This window comes from Cupressus sempervirens, chromosome 3 (genome assembly GCF_028749045.1).
Source record: "Cupressus sempervirens isolate cs-2001-9-10 chromosome 3, ASM2874904v1, whole genome shotgun sequence".
Taxonomy (NCBI): Eukaryota; Viridiplantae; Streptophyta; class Pinopsida; order Cupressales; family Cupressaceae; genus Cupressus; species Cupressus sempervirens.
In genome coordinates, this window is record NC_143120.1 from 1032590243 (window position 1) to 1032607293 (window position 17051).

A 17051-nucleotide genomic window follows, 5' to 3' on the forward strand; every position below is an offset into this window, starting at 1 on the left:
ATCTTACTTTAGTAGCAGACCTTGGAGTAGGACATTCCAAGATGGCTTTTACCTTCTCTGGATCCATTTTGAGACCTTCAGGTGATATAACAAACCTCAAATAGACTAGCTCCCTTTTTGCAAATGATGCAGGAGCAACCAGAGGTATAAGGGCAATCCTGTGTCACCCAAAAAAATGTACTTAGACTTAGTTTCTATTTTATGTCTTTGCATTTTTGGATACCCATTTGGCTCAATTAAAGGTTCCAACTCTCATAGTTCAACTATCAGTGCATTTAAAAATCTCGAAAAAATAGGAGCATGCAATTTGACCATCATTTTGGTGACCTAGAAGGTGTGACTTGGCCAGATGAATGTAATCAAGATTTAGAGCATTCCAGAAAAAGAATCAGGTCAAAAGGCCCCACGGTTTGAAAGTTATTGCAGTTTTTTGGGTTTTGGAGACCCCCTAAGAATGCTTCAAAGTCAGGTTTGGGGCATTAAATGACCTCGAAAAGCGTCAAAAATGGGGGACGAGTGAAGCTTGTCCATAGGGCTATAGAGCGCTTTGAGAGCTTTCCAAAAATGTAAACGGTTCGTCAATCGGAGTTACGGTTCAAAAGTTATGCCTCTCGAAAGTTCGGCTACCGTTTCTGGATTCTTCTAGAATTGCACCGACTTCTAACGCAGCTTTCGGAACCTTCTATTTTATCGGTGGATGCCTACTAGCACTTTCTAGAATGTACTCCTAGTCCTTAACCCTCCGGGGTCTATTTAAGGAGATTTTTGGCATTGTAAAAGGGAGTTCGGATTGGAGCTTGAGAGGAGGTGCTCAAAGGAGAAATATTCTCCAGATTTATGCTATTGTAAGCCCGCAGGGCATGTTTTGAGTTTATTTTCTCTGCACTGTTTGTACCAGCTTATTTTCTTAGTTAATATAATTTCCCCTTTCTATTGTATCTATTCTGGTTGTTGGGTTGTGTCCCCATCAAGTGGTATCAGAGCGGGTTTTCCTGAGTGTGTAGACAGAGCGTCGACTGTGAGGCAGTTTGCACCAGGACTGTGTGGTTGTGGGTTCGAGTTAGAAGATGCCTCCACGAAGAGAGCGTGGTGGAAGGGCCAGAGCTATTGATCCTGAGGAGGTTAGAGCCCTCTAGAGACAGGTACAAGCATTGCAAGAGGAGCTTCGTAGAGGAGCAAATATTGCCGCAGATGACAATAGTGAGGATGACAATGAAGAGGAAGTAATGGAAGTTGACGGGGAAGTTCTGAATCCTATAGAGGAAAGGCTTTTTAGGGCCATTTCTAGGTTTGGGAAAAGACCTACAATTGAAGTGGGTATATTTTTGAGAAATTTGAAACCAGATGAGTTGATCGATTGGATCAATGAACTGGACGAATACTTTGAGTATGAGGATATAAGGGACCCAGATAGGGTTAAGTTTGCAAAGGCCAAACTAAAAGGCCACGCCAAAATCTGGTGGCAAGAGATTCAACTGGAAAGACTTAGAAGAGGAAAGGAGAGGATCACAAGATGGGATCGCATGGTGGACAAATTGAAGAAGTAGTTCATTCCTGTAGACTACGAGCTTGATCTATTTAAGAAGATGCATGGGTTAAAGCAAGCAGGAAGATCAGTCCAAGAATATACAGAGGAGTTTTACTAACTCCTGATTAGAGAGGGGCATGCAGAAGCAAATAAGGAGAAGGTTGCTCGTTATATCAGTGGGTTACGACCTAGCATCCAGGAAGAACTAAGTCTGGTAAGAATGACCAGCGTTGAAGAAGCATACCAGTTTGCCCTACGAGTTGAAGAGAAGCTGAGTAAAAGGGTTGAAGGAAGACAAAGAGGGCGTGGTCAAGGAGGAAGGGGAAGCGGTAGATCATCTGGAGGCCGCAATGAAACTCAAAAGAAAAATGAAGATGAGGGTACTAGCAGGAACCAGAGGAATGAGGGTTTCAATCGCTCCCGTGATCAAGACTTTGGAAATCAAAGAGGAAGAGGTAGAGGACGTGGGCAAGGAAGAGGAGGCTTCCCTGGTACCTGTTTCCATTGCAATGAAGAAGGTCATCGTGCCTTTGAATGCCCTCAATGACAAGGAAGGACAGATAGGAGAGCTGAGGGCCAAGCTAGGGTTGTTCATGTGGATGAGGATGCACAATCATCACATTCAGAGGATGCAGAAAGAGGAGAGACCTTGGTAAATGAAAGAGTCCTACTAAGTGGTGAAAATGAACCAGGACAACGGAGGAGCTTGTTCCGTACCAGATGCAAGTGTGAGGATAAATGTTGTGATGTGATCATTGATGGTGGTAGCACTGATAACTTGGTATCCGAAGAGATGGTCTCTAAGCTGAAGCTCAAGAGGGAGAAACATCCCCAGCCCTATCGGATTTCATGGGTAAAAGATGATCATAAGGTCCTGGTAAGTGAACAATGTTTAGTAAAATTCAAAATTGGTAGTTACCATGATGAAGTCCTCTGTGATGTTATTTCGATGGATGTTTGCCATCTATTGTTGGGTAGACCATGGCAGTTTGATAGACATGCAATACATGATGGACATGCAAACACATACTCTCTGACAAAGGATGGAGTTCGCCACAAATTGAAGCCCATGAAAAAGGAAGGTGAAAAGGTATGTAGCAGTGCTAGGATTTGTCTTGTTGATGGAAGGAAGTTTTTAGATGGCATGAAACATCAGCGTATGTGCTATGCTTTGATTCCTAGGAAAGATAAAGAAGGTAGTAGTGAAATACCATTTGAAGTTTCAGATTTACTAGGAGAATTTGGAGATATTATCTCTGATAATGTTCCAGATGGATTGCCACCAGTAAGGCAAATCAGTCATCAAATAGATCTGATTCCAGGAGCTAGTTTGCCTAACAAGGCTGCTCACAGGATGACTCCTACTAAAACAGAGGAACTAAATAGACAGGTTCAGGAGCTGTTGAGGAAGGGCTTGATTCGAGAGAGCCTGAGTCCATGTGCAGTACCTGCATTACTCGCACCAAAAAAGGATGGAGAGTGGAGGATGTGTACAGATTCTCGAGCTATAAATAGGATAACCATCAAGTATCGGTTTCCTCTACCAAGGATGGATGATCTTATGGACTGCTTGAGCGGAGCTCAGTACTTCACAAAGATAGATCTGAAGAGTGGCTATCATCAGATATGGATTCGAGAAGGAGATGAGTGGAAAACAGCCTTCAAGAACAAGGAGGGTCTTTATGAGTGGTTAGTCATGCCCTTTGGATTGACAAACACCCCAAGCACCTTCATGCGGCTCATGAATGAGGTACTTAAGAAGTTCTTGGGAAAATTTGTTATTGTCTATTTGGATGATATTTTAATTTTCAGCAAGATTTTGGAAGAACATTTACTGCATATTCGTAGTGTCTTTGAAAGGCTAAGGGAAGAGAAACTGTTAATTAATCTAAAGAAGTGTGTCTTTGCAAAAAGGGAGTTAGTCTATTTGGGATTTGTTATATCACCTGAAGGTCTCAAAATGGATCCAGAGAAGGTAAAAGCCATCTTGGAATGGCCTACTCCAAGGTCTGCTACTGAGGTAAGATCATTTCATGGTCTGGTTAGTTTTTACAGGAAGTTTATTAAGAATTTCAGTGGCATATGTGCACCCCTAACTGATACAATAAGAGGGGATAGAAAAGAGTTCAAATGGACTGCAGCAGCTGCGAGAAGTTTTGAATTGCTGAAGAAGAAGGTGACTGAACAGCCTGTGTTGGCACTTCCAGATTTCAGAAAAGTATTCCAGGTGGACTGTGATGCTAGTGGTAGCGCTATTGGGGCTGTATTAAGCCAAGAAGGTAAGCCTATTGCATATTTTAGTGAAAAATTGAATGATGCAAAGAAGAAGTATTCTGTTTATGATCAAGAGTTCTATGCGATAGTTCAGGCCTTAAAGAAATGGAGGCATTATTTATTGCCCAAGGAATTTTTTTTGTATACTGATCATCAGGCATTACAGTACCTAAATAGCCAAGGTAAATTGAATCAAAGGCATATGAAGTGGGTAGAATTCTTGCAGAGTTATACATTTGTGTTGAAGCGTAGAAGTGGAAAATCTAACAGGGTTGCAGATGCATTAAGTAGGAGACAGCTATTGCTTACAACAATGCAGGTTGAAGTAGTTGGGTTTGATGAACTCAAGAATTTGTACCCCGAGGATCCTGATTTTGCTGAAGCATGGAAAGCTTGTAAAGAACCTGTTGCTGTAGATAGAACCAAGTGGTTAGACTATTTGATTCAAGATGGCATGTTGTTTAAAGGTAGTCAATTGTGCATTCCAAGGAGTTCCATGAGGGAAAATCTGATTAAGGAGAAACACAGTGGAGGGATGGCAGGACATTTTGGTCGGGATAAGACCATTGCCATTCTTAGAGAACATTATTTTTGGCCTCAAATTACACAGGATGTGAAGAAGTTTGTACAGAGGTTCCAGGTTTGTCAAGTGGCCAAGGGGTTTAGTCAAAATACTGGCCTATATCAGCCATTGCCTGTTCCATCAAGGCCATGGGAGGACATAAGTATGGATTTTGTTCTTGGATTGCGAAGGACACAAAGGGGTAATGACTCAGTATTCATGGTGGTTGATAGGTTCTCCAAAATGGCACATTTCATTCCATGCCACAAAACTCATGATGCTGTCCATATTGTAGACTTGTTTTTCAAAGAGGTGGTAAGACTACATGGTTTTCCAAGGAGTATAGTTTCTGACCGAGATACTAAATTTGTGGGGTATTTCTGGAGGACATTGTGGAAGAAGTTGAGAACAGATTTGAAATTCAGTTCCACGCATCACCCACAGACTGATGGCCAAATAGAAGTGGTAAATAGAAGTCTGGGCAATTTGCTGAGATGTTTAGTTGGAGATAAGCCCAAGGGATGGGATTTGATTCTACCACAGGCAGAGTTTGCTTATAATAACTCTATAAATAGGAGTACTGGAAAATCACCATTTCAAATTGTATATGGGAATAGCCCAAGGACTGCACCAGAATTGAGGAAGATAGAAGAAGGGGAGAGAACAAGTGCTGAAGCTGAGGAATTTGCTGAACACATCAAGCGTCTACATGAGGAGGTCCAAGCACACATTATCAAGATGAATCAAGAGTATAAAGCTAGGGCTGATCAAAGGAGAAGACATAAGGAATTCCAAGTAGGGGATCTTGTCATGGTGCACTTACGAAAAGAAAGATTTCCAGTTGGTACCTACAACAAGCTGAAAATGAAGAAATTTGGCCCCTGCAAAATTTTGAAGAAACATAACTCAGGAAATGCATATGAGGTGGAGCTGCCAGATGGTATTCACATTTCTCCCATTTTCAACATTGCAGATTTGACAGAGTATCATGATGATGGTACTGATGAGGAGCTGGTTTTAGAGCCATGTCTAATTCCTGCTTCTAAGAAGGAGGAGATAGAAGACATTCTAGATCATCGTGTGGGTAGGAGTACCAGAAACAGGCAGTATGAAGAGTATTTGGTCAAATGGAAAGGACGATCGATCGAAGACTCAACTTGGATTTCAGCAGCTGAGGTTTCCCATTTGGGATTTCCTCTACCATCCATAAAGTGACAGGGTCACTTTTCAATCTACCCTGGGTGTCTGATGCAGGAGCAACCAGAGGTATAAGGGCAATCCTGTGTCACCCAAAAAAATATACTTATACTTAGTTTCTATTTTATATCTTTGCATTTTTGGATACCCATTTGGCTCAATTAAAGGTTCCAACTCTCATAGTTCAACTATCAGTGCATTTAAAAATCCCGAAAAAATAGGAGCATGCAATTTGACCATCATTTTGGTGACCTAGAAGGTGTGACTTGGCCAGATGAATGTAATCGAGATATAGAGCATTCTAGAAAAAGAATCAGGTCAAAAGGCCCCACGGTTTGAAAGTTATTGCAGTTTTTCGGGTTTTGGAGACCCCCTAAGAATGCTTCAAAGTCAGGTTTGGGGTATTAAATGACCTCGAAAAGGGTCAAAAAATGGGGGACGAGTGAAGCTGGTCCATAGGGCTATAGATCACTTCGAGAGCTTTTCGAAAATGTAAACGGTTCGTCAATCGGAGTTACGGTTCAAAAGTTATGCCTCTCGGAAGTTCGGCTACCGTTTCTGGATTCTTCTAGAATTGCACCGACTTCTAACGCAGCTTCCAGAACCTTCTATTTTGTCGGTGGATGCCTACTAGCACTTTCTAGAATTTACTCCTAGTCCTTAACCCTCTGGGGTCTATTTAAGGAGATTTTATGCATTGTAAAAGGGAGTTCGGATTGGAGCTTGAGAGGAGGTGCTCAAAGGAGAAATATTCTCCAGATTTATGCTATTGTAAGCCCGCAGGGCATGTTTTGAGTTTATTTTCTCTGCACTGTTTGTACCAGCTTATTTTCTTAGTTAATATAATTTCCCCTTTCTATTGTATCTATTCTGGTTGTTGGGTTGTGTCCCCATCAGCAAACCTACACTTCTTCAGATTAATTAATAGTTTCTCTTCCCTTAGCCTTTCAAGGACACTACAAATATGCAATAAATATTCTTCCAAAGTCTTGCTGAAAATTAAAATATCATCCAAATAAACAATAACAAATTTTCCTAAGAACTTCTTAAGTACCTCATTCATGAGCCACATGAAGGTGCTTGGGGCGTTCGTCAATCCAAAGGGCATGACTAACCACTCATAAAGACCCTCCTTGGTCTTGAAGGTTGTTTTCCACTCATCTCCTTCTTGAATCTATATCTGATGATAGCCACTCTTGAGATCTATCTTTGTGAAGTACTGAGCTCCACTCAAGCGGTCCATAAGATCATCCATCCTTGGCAAAGGAAATCGATACTTGATGGTTATCCTATTTATAGCTCGAGAATTTGTACACATCCTCCATTCTCCATCCTTCTTTGATGCGAGTACTGTAGGTACTGCACATGGACTCAGGCTCTCTCAAATCAATCCCTTCCTCAATAGCTCCTGAACCTGTCTATTTAGCTCCTCTGTTTTAGTAGGAGTCATCGTATGAGCAGCCTTGTTAGGAAAACTAGCTCCTGGAATCAAATCTATCCGATGACTGATTTGCCTTACTGGTGGCAATCCATCTAGAACATTATCAGAGATAATATCTCCAGACTCCCCTAGTAAATCTGAAACTTCAAGTGGTATTTCACTACTACCTTCTTTATCTTTCCTAGGAATCAAAGCATAGAACATATGTTGATGTTTCATGCCATCTAAAAAATTCCTTCCATCAACAAGACAAATCCTAGCACTGCTACATACCTTTTCACCTTCCCTTTTCATGGGCTTCAATTTGTGGCAAATTCCATCCTTTGTTAGAGAATATATGTTTGCATGACCATCATGTATTGCATGCCTATCAAACTGCCATGGTCTACCCAACAATAGATGGCAAACATCCATCAGAATAACATCACAGAGAACTTCATCATGGTAACTCCCAATTTTGAATTTTACTAAACATTGTTCACTTACCAGGACCTTATGATCATCTTTTACCCAAGCAATCTTATAGGGTTGTGGATGTTTCTCCCTCTTGAGCTTCAGCTTAGAGACCATCTCTTCTGATACCAATTTATCAATGCTACCACCATCAATGATCACGTCACAACATTTATCCTCACACTTTCATTTTGTACGGAACAAACTCCTCTGTTGTCTTGGTTCAATCTCACCACTTAGTAGGACTCTTTCATTTACCAAGGTCTCTCCTCTTTCTGAATCCTCTGAATGTGATGATTGCGCATCCTCATCCACATGAGCAACCCTAGCTTGGCCCTCAGCTCTCCTATCTGTCCTTCCTTGTCGTTGAGGGCATTCAAAGGCACGATGACCTTCTTCATTGCAATAGAAATAGGTACCACGGAAGCCTCCTCTTCCTTGTCCACATCCTCTACCTCTTCCTCTATGATTTCCAAAGTCTTGGTCACGGGAGCGGTTGAAACCCTCATTCCTCTTGTTCCTGCTAGTACCCTCATCTTCATTTTTCTTTTGGGTTTCATTATGGCCTCTAGATGACCTACTACTTCCCCTTCCTCCTTGACCATGCCCTCTTTGTCTTCTGTCAAACCTTTTATTCAACTTCTCTTCAACTTGTAAGGCAAACTGGTATGCCTCTTCAATGCTGGTCATTCTTACCAGACTTAATTCCTCCTGGATGCTAGGTCGGAACCCATTGATATATCGAGAAACCTTCTCCTTATTTGCTTCTGCATGCCCCCCTCTAACCAAGAGTCATTAAAACTCCTCTGTATATTCTTGGACTGATCTTCCTACTTGCTTTAACCCATGCATCTTCTTAAACAAATCAAGCTCGTAGTCCACAGGAATGAACTGCTTCTTCAATTTGTCCACCATGCGATGCCATCTTGTGATCTTCTCCTTTCCTCTTCTATTTCTTTCCAATTGAACCTCTTGCCACTAGATTTTGGCATGGCCTTTTAGTTTGGCCTTTTCAAACTCAACCCTATCTGGGTCCCTAATATCCTCATACTCAAAGTATTCTTCCAATTCATTGATCCAATCAATCAACTCATCTAGTTTCAGATTTCCCGAAAATACACCCACTTCAATTGTAGGTCTTCTCCCAAACTTTGTAATGGCCCTAAAAAGCCTTTCCTCTGCATGATTCAAAACTTCCCTATCAAATTCCCCTTTTGGTCCCATTTCTTCTTCATCATTTTCATCCTCACTGTCGTCACCTGCGGCAACATTTTCTGCTCTACGGAGCTCCTCTTGCAATGCATGTACCTGCCTTTGGAGGGCTCTAACCTCCTCAGGATTAATAGCTCTAGCCCTTCTGCCATGCTCTCTTTGTGGAGGCATCTTCTAACTCGAACCCGCAACCACACAGTCCTGGTGCAAACTGCCTCACAGTCGGCGCTCTGTCTACACACTCAAGAAAACCAGCTCTGATACCACTTGATGGGGACACAACCCAAGCACAGAATGGACACAACAAAAAAGGAGAAATTATATTAACTATGAAAATAAGCTAGTACAAATAGTACAGAGAAAATAAACTTCAAAACATGCCCTAAGGGCTTACAATAGCATAAATTTGGAGATAATTTCTCCTTTCAGTACCTCCTCTTGAACTCCACTTCGAACTGCCTTTTACAATTTCAAAAATCTCCTTAAATAGACCCCATAGGGTTAAGGACTAGGATTACATTCTAGAAAGTGTTGGTAGGCATCCACCGACCAAATAGAAGGTTCCAAAAGCTGTGTTAGAAGTCGACACAAATCTAGAAGAATCCAGAAATGGTAACCGAACTTCCGGGAGGCATAACTTTTGAACTATATCTCTGATTGACAAACTATTTAGATTTATGGAAACCTCTCGAAGTTCTCTATAGCCCTATGGACAAGATTCACTTGTCTCCCATTTTTCAGCCCTTTTTGAGGTCATTTAATGCCCCTAACCTGACTTTGAAGCATTCTTAGGAGGTCTCCAAAACCTGAAAAACTGCAATAACTTTCAAACCGTGGGGCCTTTTGACCTGATTCTTTTTCTAGAATGCTCTAAATTACAATTACATTCATCTAGCCAGTTTACACCTCCTAGTTCACCAAAATGATGGCTCAATTACATACTCCTATTTTTTGAGATTTACACGAACACTGATAGTGGAACTTTGAGAGTTGGAACCTTTATTTGACCCAAATGGGTATCCAAAAATGAAAACACATGAAATAGAAACTAAGTCTAAGTACATTTTTTTTGGGTGACACAGGACTGCCCTTATACCTCTGGATGCTCCTGCATCACTCTAATATACTCCTCCAATGCAATAAAAAGTAGATACTATCCTCCATCTTTTCCCAAATTTGTTTTAAGTTGTTAACATCTTTGATATGCAATACCAGACACCTAATAACATCTAATTTTTCAAAACTACCAAGATTGTTAGGGCCTCCATATAAATTTCAGCAAAGGGAATTTCCAAGCTCCCATTAACCCTCATGATGGCTTCTTCTAGCCCTAAGAACCAAGTGGGATCAAAGATATTAGAATAGAGTCAAATGATCTCCCATTGATCAATATGAGCTCTAAACATGAAAGCTATAAAGGACCCTATAATGTCACTGTTGGTATGCCAAGAAAAGTTATAAACAAAAGACCTTTTCCAAAGAGTTTGATTAATAAAAACCTTATTCATATCATTGATAGGGTTAAGAAGCATGTTCCAAAGCTCAGGTTTTATAGAACCCTTGAATGCCATAGTCCTAGCCTCATTCGCTTGATATAGAGAAATGATAGACATTTTATTTTCAACTAAGAAACCAACAAATAAAAATGATAGATGTGTGAACAAGGTACCTTAAATGAACCTATGAATTAACTTATCCTTCTAAAAAGGGAAAAGATGGTTCTATAAAGTGATAATGAATATACCTTGATACTAAAAGCCATACTATATCATGATGGTTCTATAGTGAAGGAAACAAGGTTAGAAAAATATTAGTATTGAATCATCTTTATGTACAAAAAAAATAAGTTAAAATATAATAGTATAGGGGACAAATAAACTAGGAATGAAAAGAGGGGAAAAAACTCCAAAAGGATTACATAGATGAAAGGGAACTAGTCAAGATTGTGGTTTACAAAGCTTTATGTGGTGTCAAATGATCTAAAGAAACTAAGTGTTTTCTGAAGCCAAAATAGTTATTTCTTCACCATCCCTGCCCCTGTTAGCTATGTGGTCTTCTTTCTTGTTTCCCTCCCAATAAATATGAAGAAATCTTGTATCTTCAAACTTATCTATAATATTTAAAACTATCTCTAATTTAAAGTTAATGATCTAATTCGATGTCATCCCTTTTCTAAGTGCATTAATTAAAATGTGAAACTCTTCTTCTATGATTAGCTTCCTTATTCTTAATTTTAGACTTTAAAGGATTCATTCCCAAAGTTCTTCTAATTATGCTATATTATTTTTTTCTATCAGTATTCGTTTAGCTCTTTTAAATATTCAATCTCATGTCTCTGAGATAATCATATAGCCTATCCTTGCTACTCCTGGATTTCCTCTTGATTCTCCTTCAAAGTTAATTTTTTTCCATCCAGTTGCTAGCGGTTCCCATCTACAATCTTTTATGTCTTGTAGGTTTTTCTTGGGATAAATTAAAGATGGGTTGACTAAATTTATCCAATTATTTTTTATTTTAGCATCCCAATCTAAAATTGATCCTTCTTCCTTTACAACTTTTCTTAGGTGGCTATTCATAATTTCCATTATGAAATTTTCTATTTCATTGAGAAGGGAGTGGATGTTGAGTTACGAATTTACAAAAATATGCTTGTTTCTTTCTTTCCAAATTTCCCATAGGAGGATAGAAGGAGATATATTCCATAATTTAACATACACGTTACTTTTTCTTTTAGCTGGCCAACTAATTAGATTCTTTTCTAAAAAATTTGATAGTGCAAAAGACCAATTTTACATCTTACTGGGGCATCTCTAACAAACTTGCATGAATGGACATTTCAATATAACATATTGTTTATTGTTTCTATTTTATTATAGAGAAAATATCTATGGTCCCTCAAAGCCCATCTTCCTAAAACTTTATGTTATTATTATCCTCTTTTGAGATTTTTTCAAAAAGAATAATTCTACTTTTGGTAAGCATGATTAATCCCAACATATCTTAAGTGGAATGCATGTTTTCTTTCATATTTGTGATGAGGTAGTAATTTCATATCCTGTCTTTCCACTATACTTCCCATCTTTAGATGCACCCCACATTAGCCAATCCTCTCTATTTTTGTGATTAATCTTTCTATGATTGAGGGTTTTGTTCAATGATTTATATTTCTTCATTCGTTCCATCTATTCCTTCCAAAGATCTCCATTTCTATAGATTCTACCCATATACCCTTTCTAGTTTCTTATAGTTGGCTAAGTGTTTACCCCATAGGTTTAATAGGAATTTTTTGATATTAATAGGTAAGTTGAGAGAATCTAGGGGAGAGTAGCCATCCAAGGAATCCTCCTAGAATAAAGCTTCATTGTCATTTCCTATATCCTAGGTTAAGAATTGGCTAGTAAGCTTTTGACATTTCATCATATAGTTCCCTCACTTGGATCCTTTGGGTTGATTTCAAACTCTAAATAAAGATGTAGGATCAATATAATTTGAATAGTTATGATACAAAATCTTATCCCATTTCCTTTTTCTTTCTTGATACATTCGCCAAACTAAAATTTTACCTAATGCTTCATTTTTCCAATTGAGGTTTTTGATTCCTAGTCCTCCCATGTCTTTGGTTTTGCATATATTATGTCATTTTATGAGCACCAATTTATTTATTTCTCTTCCAATCCTTTCTAGAAGAAATTCCTAATTTTTTCTTCAAGTCTTTTATTTACACCTTTGGGTAAGGGTAGACATGACAATTGTTATGTTTGGATGGCTAAAAGAACAACTTTGATTTTTAGAGTTCTTCCCACCTTCGACAGCCATCACCCTTTCCAATTTTCCATTTTCTTGTTCATTCTTTCTAATATGCTATTCCATGTTTTACCACTTTTCATATGTTTTTCAAAATATATCCTTAGATACTTACATCGGAATACACCTTTTTTGAATCCCATTTCTCTACATATGGCTTCCTTCATTTCCTGTTATGTATTGATGAAGAAAATCTTTGATTTTTCTGCATTTACCTTTTGATTAGATGCTTTTGTGTATTTTAGTATAACTTGTTTAAAGTTTTGAGCTTCTATTAATGTGTATTTCCCTCATAGAATACTATCATTTGTAAATTATTAATATGAGACATTCGAGATATTTTTAGCTACTGTCACTCCTTTGATTTTCCCTTCTATCTATGGTTTAGTTATTGCTATTCCAAATGCTTCTACCATAATGATAAACAAAAAAGGTGAAATAGGATTGCCTTGCCTAATACCTCTTGAAATGTTTAAAAAATCTCCTAGAGAGCCATTAATTAGCAATGAGAAATTGGAGATGTATATACATTTAAAAATGATGTTTATCCATTTCTATGATAACCCAAAAGCTTCTAATATTTTACATACGAACCACCAATCTACCACATCATAAGCTTTTTATAAGCATACTTACTTTTTTGTTAAGTTTTTTTGAGTGTATAGTTTCTTGAATGGTTATTATTCCATCTAAAATAGATATGCCTAGTGTAAATATGGTTTGTTCCTTTGAATTAAGCTTAGATAGGATACTCTTTAGTCTAAGAATAGATTTTTTTGGATAAGATTTTATATATCATATTACATAATTCTATCAATCTGAAATATCTGGGTCCTTCAGACTTAATTTTCTTAGGAATAAGCACTTGTCAAGAAGGTATGATTAATCTTTGACACTATTGACTCTCCATACCTTGTTGCTTTAACTACTTTCTAGAGATCCACTCCAATGATATCTCAACGTTTCAGAAAGAAAAATGCTTGAAATCCATTGGACCCTTGTGATTTATCTAGATTCATATGAAATAAAGCTTATTTCATTCACTCTAATGTAAAGGGTTTGTTTAAAAATTTGTTGTTTAAAGCATTGACTAGCTAGGAGATATTTTCTAGCATAGCTGCTTGTACTTTCAAATTAAAAAAATCAAAGTTGCTAAGAATAGTCTTACAGTATTCTACAAATATGTTAGATATCTTAGTGGGATTCTCTTCTACAGTTTTTTTGTTGGTTTTTATTTTTTGCATTCTATTTACTAATCTATTATTAATGGTACTATTGTAAACATTTTGGTCCTGTTCATGTAGCCACTTTTCTCTTGATTTTTGTTTCCAATAAATTTCCTCTTTTTCTATTATAGATTCTTGCTTTGTTAATAATTATTTTTCTATATAATTTTTCTCATTATCCATACCCCTTTTGACGATCTCCTCTTTATTTTCTATTTTTTCATTGAAAATGTTTTTTAAATGGGTTTTGTTTCATTTCAAAATTTATTATTTTAATAATTTAAGTTTAGAAATAAAGCAAACCATTCTTGACCCTTTAAATTTTCCTTCTTGCCACCATCTTCTAATGTCATCCATCAAGCTACCATCCATAAACCATTTTTTTCATTTTTGAATGGGTTCCTTGATGGTTTAATAGGCTTTGAAAAAATCAATATTGACTAGAAAATGATCAAATCCTATAAAGGGTAGAATGGAGGTACGTAATGTCAGTTCCATGTCACTAAGATCTCCTTTGACAAAAAAGATATCTCATCTTTCAGCTATATAGAAGAACCCTTTTCTTCTATTGTTCCACATATACACCGCATTATTGGTGGGTATGTCCAACAAGTTTATATTGTATACCCATTCTCTAAAATCTATCTTTACTTTATTTACTAATTGTATCCTACCAAATTTCTCTTCCAATTTTAGGATTGCATTGACATCTCCACTAATTATAACACACTCATTGTTTTCATCTTCCATAAAATGACCAATATCATTTCATTTTATTTTTTAATATGTTGTTTGGATTGGCCCATAAATATTAGTTAGAGTAAATTGTATATTATGTTTGACACTTCCAATTATGCTCCCCATCCAATTTGTTTTAGTGGTTATCTTGGTATATGTTACTTTCCAAGGGTTCTAGTGTATTCCTATACCTCCTAAAGCCTCATTAGATTCTATTAGATCTGTATTCTAACTACCTAGTTTCTTTTCCAATATATTACCTTCTTTTTTGTTTAGTTTAGCTTCCTAAATTAGAATTATATCTGATTCAAATAAAGTTAAATCCCAATTTAGCATGCATTTCTTGTTAGAGGCATTTAGTCCTCTAGCATTACATGTTGTTATCCTCATTGGTCTATGGGAAGGTCCTCCCCCTTCCCTAATTTCATGATTTCACATATCTTTTTCTGATCTTTAGCTTGTCTTGTTGCAAATCTTAGCTCCTTGAGTGATTTTCTCCCCCTCTTCTTTTTTTTATTACAACATTTTAATTTTTTCATACCTTCTTGATTTATTTCTATTCTTACATTTTCCAAGTAGTTTTGGTCCTTAATTAAGCTATTAGTAGGATTGACTTCTTTTGAATCTTTTTCTTCTTCTTCTATTTCCTTCCAGATCATTTCTTCTATCTTAGTTTCAACTAGTATCTATTTCTTGTCTGTGATATGAATTTATTTATGGCTTTTCTAGAAATTGATCTTCTATTGAAACACAAAATTCTTAGAAAACTTGGTTGTTGACTATCTGTCCACTCTTTTCCATTTCCTATTTTTCCCATTTATTGTAGTCTTCTATACTTTTAGCCTTTATTCTATCAAGGAAGGTTACTACTTCAACATGCATTTGAATATCCACTTTTCGATTGGATATTCTTTTCTCTTGTTGTTTTTTGTTATCTTTTCTTACCCATGGATCTTCTCCATTTTCTGGCATTTTCTAGAATTTGTAAGATCTATTATTTTTCTTCTTTTTGATAGTCAAAATAATCCAGTGATTTGAAGAAGCTAGTTGACTAATTACATCCTTAGTGAGTTGTTCTTTATTGTATCTTTTCTCTGGAACATCTTCTCTACTTCTTTTTTCTCTGATGCCTTTTGTGCTAATTGTTCCTCTTCTATTCTCTATAAGTTGTTAACTTCTATATTATTTGTCTTACCAATCTTACTATTCTCTGCTCTATCCTACTTCTCTATTAAGGCTAGTTCCTCTGTCTCTTGTTAAGAATAGATATCATTTTCCTTTACTTCTTGAAATGATATTCTAATTTTCCTTTGGTTTTTTGTTATTACTACTTGATTAATATCCTTATGTTCTAAATGTGTCATCTCCCATACTTCTATCTGAGTTTCAATATCAATTTCTATTAATAATAGGTTCTGTATCAAGTTTTCAAATTCTCTTAGACTGGTCTTTGTTTATGTTGATTGTGTTTGACATAATTTGCAATCCTATAAAATTTTCATTTTTTGATAATATTTAGAGATATTTGTGGTTAAGATCTACTATATTTCATTATTTGCATAGTTTTCTATGTTTCACTTTTCTACTCTATCTATATAATTTCTCTATCTTCCCATCCTCTTGTTATGGTATCTTCTTTTTAGTAGTTAGTTCTTCTTTGGATTCCTTTCTCCCTTTTCAATTTCCATCATTTTTTCCATATTTGAAATTCATTTTAGATTCTCCTATTGATTTCTTAAATCTATATTTTTATTTTCTTAATTTTACCTTCATATTTCTCAAATGTCAAATTATATATAGATATGTTTTTTATGATCTTTTTGTTAATTTCCTTAGACCCTACTTCTAGATTCAGTAAAACATTGATGTTACTCGATATGTGTTCTCTTACTTCTAATCTTATGAGATTTCCCATATCCCTTCCTATTTGTTGTGTAATTTGAGGTTGGTTTAATTGTGGAGGCATGGATTTGCAACAGAATCATATTGGAGCTATATTTAGTTTAACTTTTTGTTCACTTAGGTTTGGCTCCCATGGAAAATTGTCTAATGCATGACCTCTAAAGAACCACAGAGAATTAGAAATTGTATTTTTCTAACATTAATATTTCTATAATGAAAGTAAATCAATTTACTTGATATGATAGATATACTTACTTGGTAATTGCACACTCCCTATATCTAGCTTGTTAATTTGGATATTTTCCTACTTGGGCCCCTCCAATATCCATGTATCCCAACTCTTTGTCATTCATTCCATTTTTTTTCTTAATGTTGGTTGTTGATAACTTGGATTTCAGAGAATCCTAAATCTATGGATATTGTTTGAATACTTTTATTTTCTACTAACTTATTGACTCTATTATTAAGGGGTTTCTAGGAAAATTTAATCACAATAGTTTTATCCTCTAAATTTTTTTCTCTAAATGATCCAGATTTATACTGAGCTAGCTTATGAGATGAGGTTTACCTATGCAATGGGATGTATGGACCCATGCTTATGGGAGGATTCAAAGGAAGCAAATGAGAAGGAGGTGTTTTGGTTACTAAGGATACCTTGTTGGCCATTGATATCTTGGAGGGTTTAAGAATCATGATCACCTGAGTGTTGTTTTA